This window comes from Vicugna pacos, chromosome 14, assembly GCF_048564905.1.
Source record: "Vicugna pacos chromosome 14, VicPac4, whole genome shotgun sequence".
Classification (NCBI taxonomy): domain Eukaryota; kingdom Metazoa; phylum Chordata; class Mammalia; order Artiodactyla; family Camelidae; genus Vicugna; species Vicugna pacos.
The window spans coordinates 44,945,671-44,952,702 of NC_133000.1; the positions used below are offsets into that span (position 1 = coordinate 44,945,671).

At 39.9% G+C, this 7,032-nt stretch overlaps 1 pseudogene; it reads left to right on the forward strand.

Moving 5' to 3' along the window:
- Window positions 1–1,660: 1,660 nt before the first annotated feature.
- Window positions 1,661–2,772, forward strand: LOC102529424 (large ribosomal subunit protein uL11-like; annotated as a pseudogene).
- Window positions 2,773–7,032: the final 4,260 nt, after the last annotated feature.

Genomic DNA, 7,032 nt, shown 5'->3' on the forward strand with positions numbered 1-7,032 from the left:
ACCATCCCTATTTGGGGATGGAGTGGGTCTTGATAACTGAACCACTATGTTAAGCCTGTTTGATGCATTCAAATAGTATATGAAAAAGCATCTCCAGCTGGTTTTTCTGGAAGAACAATGGTAATAGTACTTCTTTCTTATCTTGTTTCCCAGGCAATTCAGACTGGATACTTGTCAAGAATCTACCTAAGGGGCTAGATTGTGAGAAATGGCACATGCCGTTTGACAACTGAGGGATGGGGACTAAGCAGGAGGAGAAATGAATTACATTTGAAATGAGAGGCTGAGGAAAAGGATATGCAAGCAAAGCCAAAGGGAGCAGAACCCCATCTTTAGTTTCTACTACTCATGGATCATGAGATGGGCTGCGGCCGATGCTGAATTGGTCTTACATTGGATGGCTTCAGGGTGTGTTGGATCCAGCAGTCAAATGATTTGAAGGACCTTAAAAACTCCCCACCGACCAATCTCATCCTCTCCTCTCCTGCCCTGTGCTACTAGCTGGCTGCATTCCTTGAAGCTGTATGCTACTCCCAGGACTTGGCTTTCCCCAGAGAGTGGAGGTGTATTGTTTGTAACATCCTAGTTTGGATTCCTTTGCTCTGACCTGAGTTTAAGAGGAAAAACAAGAAATCTTGGCACAAAACGCTGAAAGGGAGCACAGAAAAGATTTGAGAAATCCCAGCTGAGAAAGCATCTTCTCTCTTCTACACGTTGTTTTCCCTAGGGGCTCCCTTGTTAACCAGATTTACTGCTGAATCCCAGCATAGATTCTAAAACCTTTCCGAACTGATGAAAGTGACAGCGCGGGAGTCATAATAATCCATCACGACAGCGCTCTTCCTTTCTAAGTCATGCTGGTGACTGCTACCTTGAAAGGTCAAGTCCACACCAGTTTTTCCTAAGACCGCAGGGCCCCCAAGGTCCTTGCACAGTAGCATTTCCACGTAAGAACAGTTCAGGATGCAGAGCGCCGTATTCGTGAAATTGAAGCACTTCTGTCTTTGTCCCACACACAATGCTTTTCACTCTGTCTTTCCCTCTGAATTTGGCCTTTTCCGTTTCTATTAGGTAAAGATGGGTGAAAGCAGGAATGGTGTTTATCCAGGGCTGAAATGAGACCTTCCAGACCCTCCTCTCCCGGGATGCCCCTTCTCCCTCACAATTTTCTATTAGTAAACTTCCAAGGAAGCACCTGGTTAGCCAGCTATTTGCCCTTATTTTACATGATGGTTTTCAGTGCTCAGTGGGAACAAAGTTCACTGATATCCCCATTGGGTTTATTAGACGCAACTGAATGATGAGTTCTTTTTATGTTGAAAATAGAGATTTAAACATTACTCATAATCCTGACTTCTTCTCCCAACACATTCTCACCCTCATGGGTTCCTTTCACTAGTTAGCCATGCAAGTCTTTACACTAAAATCTAGCTACATGTTAATCTTTTGGTTTTATTGGTAGGATGAGTTGATCCTCCTCACTATTCAAACAAGCACAGTAGATGCTTAAATATATTTTAAATATATTTAAATATATTTTGTCTCTGTTTCCAAAAAGAGTTTATGAAAGCAGTTTACATAAACCCACGGTCTGATCCCACTGGTGAGAGAAAAAGTGCATTTCGAATTTGTGGATTCAGAACCATTGGACCACTCCTGAAATTTTGCTAGATAAGTCCAATTCATGTAAAATATAAAGTAAAGATTAATATCTGTGAAGCTTCTACTATGCACTATGTAGTATGCTGTGGATTTTAAATATCTCCACTTAATCTTTGTAACACTGTGAGCTAGATTAAGTGTCCTGAGAGGTCAGATTGCTGTCAGAAAAAGTTCATGTGATCCATACAGATTAAACACAGTAATGCTGCATTTTAAAAGAATCATCTGAAGAAAGCAGACATAGCCCATGGACAGGGACATGAACATGGTTATAGTAAAAGCGAACTTTCAGAATATAAACAGTGGAAGACAGGAGGTTCAGCATTAGAAGCTGCCCAGGAGAAGCTGGCTGCACCAGGCCTAAGGGATCCATGGGGTGGCAGTGAAGCTTGGAGAGACATGGGTGGCTTTGCAAATGATGCTTCTCTTGTCGGTGCAGTATTAAAAGGATTCAAATGGGGATTTGCTGCATTTGTGGTAGCTGCAGGGGCTGAATATTTCCCAGAGTCCTGGAAAAGAGAAGCATCACTGAACTTTCTGCTTTTGGCCCAGAGGAGGCCAAGGTGCAACTTCGGTCCTGAATCTGGGTTCATCCAACACCAGCCACCTCCAACATGCTGGCTAAGTTTGACCCCAGTGAGATCAAAGTCGTATACCTGAAGTGGACCAGTGGAGAAGTCGGTGCCACATCTGCATTGGCCCCCAAGATCGGTCTCCTGGGTCTGTCTCCAAAAAAAGGTTGGTGATGACATCACCAAGGCAACTGGTGATTGGAAATGTCTGAGGATTACAGTGAAACTGACCATTCAGAACAGACAGGCCCAGACTGAGGTGGTACCTTCTGCTTCTGCCTTGATCATCAAAGCCCTCAAGGAACCACCAAGGGACAGAAAGAAGCAGAAAAGCATTAAGCACAGTGGAAACATCGCTTTTGATGAGATTGTCAACATTGCCTGACAGATGCAGCACTGATCTCTAGCTAGAGAGCTCTCCGGAACCATTAAGGAGATCCTGGGGACTTTCCAGTCTGTGGGCTGCAATGTTGATGGCCGCCTTTATGACGTCATAGAGGACATCAACAGTGGCGCGGTGGGATGCCCAGTGAGTTAAGAACTACAAAGGAAAATGATCTAATAAAGGGTTGTTTGACAACCAAAGAAAAAAAAAAGCATCTCTAAAGATAATACCTGGAAGTATCTTTTAATGGCTTAACTCTCTTATGAAAAGATTTCTTCACTGTAGCTTACTCATCTGTGTTTGTCCCTTAAAGAATACGATTTAATAAAATAAGAAAACATGACCAAAAACCCCACTGTGAACTATATGTTATTAGTCTCATCTTATAGATAATGAAACTGAGACTTGCGTAGGGCACATGGAATCCATGCCTGTCTGACCTCAAAGTCTGAGCCCTCTACTGAGCTATATGACTATTTTTGTGTGTGTGTGTGTGTATATATATATATATATATATATATATATATATATATAAGTATATTCAGTTTACAATGTTGTGTCAATTTCTGGTGTACAGCACAATGCTTCAGTCATACATGAACATACATATATTCGTATTTATTTTTTTTTCACCATAAGTTACTACAAGACATTGCTATCTGACTATTAGAGCTAAAAGGAATCTTGGGGATTTCCAGGATAGTGACTTTCCAAAATGCAGGATGGGTGCCAAAAGGGGTGGTACATTTCAAATGCAGTAAACGCCACGGAAGTTCATTTCTTTTCAATGTTTTGATAACTTAGTTCTGTGTCTCTCACTCTTGTTCATCTTCTTTTCTATCAAAGAAAGAGAAGGTCTCAGAATCACAGCTTTTAAAGGTGATGCATGGCTAAGATATAAGTCTGTGTTTATTTTTCTTCATAATTATTCTTATAGCTACTTTCTAGCTAGGGCAAATGATGCTGGTTTTCCTTTTGAGTAGTCATGTAAATTTTTAGCTTAAAAATCAACATATTTAGATTATTTTAAGTGAGCCTATTTAAAGAAAAATGGTCATAAATAATAGTTCAGTGGTATATACAGGTGGTAAAAAGAACGAAGATGCCATAGGAAATCTAGAGTTTGGGGGCACAAATTTGGAGATTCTAGGCTAAAACTCACAGGATCCAACTGAAGAACTCCCATGATATGACTGAAGAAAAAGAGGCCTAGAGATGTAATTAAGTGTCCATGACCTACAGTTTTACAGAACTGCTGAAATGTGATCATTTACCATTTAAAACATACAATGATCTCACCACAAGGAGGTCAGTTTCCACTGTTGTTTCCCTGGTGGGTCTTCAGACATCTTTTGACTACACATACAAACTAGAATGAAAGTTTTAGGAAACAGAAACAAAAATTGTTTCCTTCCAGAGCAGTCACATAGTTTCAGTTCTCTTCTGTGCAGAAATTGAAGTGGGTGGTATTTTAAATTAGCTTAACAAACTGGGAGTTTCAGCTTAAATCAGAACTTTATCTTTGTTTTTATAAAATTTACATTAGTTTATTTAGATATTTCAGCACATAGCAGTCAGCACATCCAAGTATAAGCTACAGCTGTTACAATAAAAAGGACCTTTGCTGGTAGCAAAGCAGGTAGACTGTCTAAAAAATTTAACATGTGAAACAGTTTCCATTATCTCTTGAAAGCAAAATTATCGTAACAACCTCTTCAAAGGCTTTGGATGTAACTTCTCAAGTGTCCATTTGGCGATCTGTTGCTTTCAGCAGCTAGAGGTGATGATGTGGAGTGCCTTTGATGTAACATGCCTGCATTTCCATTCAGCCCCTGGGGACCCACAAGATTCCCCAGTATTCTGCTCTCTTCTAATGGACAAAGTGTCATTTGTTCGCAGGCAGACCTCCTGAGGCAGCTCTTCAGGGTTATTAGATGTACCCTCTTTTTTTACACTTAAAATACCAGGTGTATGTGAGCTCAACAGTGAATTTCATAAAACAAGAGATTTTTGCTGTTGTTAGAACTGGGCTTTCCAAACACAGTAGTTCTGGAGAATGAATGGTTTTAACCTGTTATTTCTGTTATCAAAAGGCAAGAAGAGATGTCACAAAAACTCACCAGCCCACCAACATCAGCAACAGCATGCTGGTTAGGAAAAGAATGGGGCAACCCCGGGAAAGGTAAGCATCTCTCCTTGGTCTTTTGTTATATTGCAGCGTCTACTTCCAGAGTTTCAGCTACTCCTACTGGACATCTGATTCCCAGTCTCTTTCAGCTCCTTCTCCCATTTTGCCTCTTCACCCCATGAGATGGAGATGTACAGTGAGAGGCACTATGGTAGGTATGAGGGCACTGGACTCTGTTCACCTGGGTTCCAGTACTGGTTCTGCCACTTTCCTGATTAAACTATTTCTTCACAGCCGAGCCATCAGTTTCCTTGCCTATAAAGGGAAGATGCTGTCTCCTACAGTAACTGAAAGCAACAGGCAAAGCACCCAACTTGCAGTGAGCACGTTCTCAATACCTGTTAGTTATTTTTCAACTGCATGGTGAATAGTTCCTTGGATGCTGAGTCTATCCATGCATTCGGCTAATATGTATTTATTGAGCATTTATTACATGCCAGGCATGGTTCAAGATGCTTGAGACACACCTATGAACAAACCTCCCCCAAATCCCTGCCCTGGTAGAGCTTCTTCTGGGAAAGGGAGACAGACAATAGTCGGTAAATATAATAAATAAGTTGTATCAGAATGATAAATGCTATGGGAAAAAAACAAATTTGGCTAAGGGGATTGGGAGGGTGGGCAAGGGTGAAACTCAATACATATGATTCAATACAAAATTCCTAAAATAACTCATTTTCCAGAAAAATTAATTCCCTTCTTGATTTCCATTTACTGATAAATCATTGTTACCCAGGTTAAAAACTCACTTCAGTTTCTTTTCTATTTTCCCCCTAACTTACCATTAAATCTCTTGTGTTTTTCTTTCATGTTCTTTTCTTTTTTGTATATATATGTATATACTTTTATTGTCGTCAGTTTACAATGTTGTCAATTTCTGGTGTGCAGCATAATGCTTCAGTCATACATAAATATACATATATTTGCTTTCGTATTTTTTCACCGTCAGTTACAAGATATTGAATATAGTTCCCTGTGCTATATACTCTTCAGTCTACTGATTTGAGCACATCGGCCCTGCGTTGCTGTCAGCCTCGAACTAGCCCCAGCTTCTAGTCTCATCCTGCACTTAGTTCATTTGCAGAGCAATTTCCGTGACAGAGCTCACCATCTCCTCTTCTCTGATGCCTATGGAATGAAGGTCGGGTTTCCCAAGTGGCCGGCTGGTGTCTGGGCTATTTTCTGCTGAGTTCCTAAGTAGGACCCAACAAAGAGTGCCTCTTTACCAACACAGGGTAAAGCAGCCATCAAGGCTTCTTCAAAAAAAACCAAAGCCTATTTCATCTTCCCCCTTTGTTTAGTTTTTGCTTGCTATCCCCTGTAGACTGAATACAATGGTTTGTCTGTAACAGGTCCTTTGTATTATTCTGATACGTATTCCTTTACAGCAACTGTGATGAAGTATCACAGACTGGGACTCCAGGATCAAGTTGTCGGGAGGCTTGTTTCCTCGGCTTGCAGATGGCTGACTTCTTGACATGTCCTCGTGTGGTTTCTTCTGTGCGCGTGCTTGCCTGGTGTCTGCTTGTGTCCAGATTTCCTCTTCTTGTAAGTACAGCAGTCAGCTTGGGTTGGCCTCACCCTAAAGACCTGTTTCAACTTAATCATCTCTTTAAAGGTCCCATCTCCAAATGTTGTGTATATTTTACTACAGTAAAAAATGTGACTAGTGTGAGAAAGTCAACTTTTAATTTTAATTAATTTAAATGTAAGTTTAAAAACATACTGTATGTTTGAAACGTGTGTAAACTTCATAATGTCCCACTTACCTAAAGTATAGAAAAATAGAATCTCACACATATTCGAAATGCCAACTTTGTTTTCAAGCCAGGGGCAACATTAATATAGCTATCTCCTTTCACTACTGGGGAGAAGTATTACACTTTACACCTCAAGCCTAATTTTAAACTGTAAATTATAAAGCCTACCATTAAATAATCTTCAATCACACATAACTAATAAGCATCTAAATATTTACTGATACTTACAGAACACAAGTTGAATTCACAGAAGCATATTTTATCTTTTTTATTTTTATTTTTTGATTAAAATGCATTTTAATTCTTAAATTTGGAAAATAGTGTTTTTTAAATTTATTTCCTCCTCTCTCCATTTCATGTGTGTGTGTTTGTTGCATCACTGTATTTTATTTTGCAGTTAACCTGGGGGAAGATCCTACACAGATATAATATTAATGTATACAGAAGCATATTCTAAATCAGAAG